A 251-nucleotide genomic window follows, 5' to 3' on the forward strand; every position below is an offset into this window, starting at 1 on the left:
ATCCACTCCCGAGTGCTCCTTCTTGTCAATTTATCTCGCAAGGCGGAAAAAACAAAAACGAGGGGTGCAACACGAGGACTTCCCAGGAGGTCACCCATCCTAGTACTACTCTCGCCCAAGCACGCTTAGCTCCGGAGTTCTGATGGGATCCGGTGCATTAGTGCTGGTATGATCGCACCCATCAAACTAATTACTTAAAATTCATATAATCCTTGAGCGACATACTAGCGTCCTTCCGATCCCAATCCAAA

General features: G+C 48.2%; 1 non-coding gene across 1 annotated transcript; it reads right to left on the minus strand.

Moving 5' to 3' along the window:
• Positions 1–61: 61 nt before the first annotated feature.
• Positions 62–180, minus strand: LOC118345538. Its single transcript, XR_004799056.1, has one exon. It is a non-coding gene; the product is annotated as a 5S ribosomal RNA (ribosomal RNA).
• Between the last annotated feature and the right edge of the window lie 71 nt (positions 181–251).

Source organism: Juglans regia, unplaced genomic scaffold (genome assembly GCF_001411555.2).
Source record: "Juglans regia cultivar Chandler unplaced genomic scaffold, Walnut 2.0 Scaffold_2821, whole genome shotgun sequence".
NCBI classification, from domain to species: domain Eukaryota; kingdom Viridiplantae; phylum Streptophyta; class Magnoliopsida; order Fagales; family Juglandaceae; genus Juglans; species Juglans regia.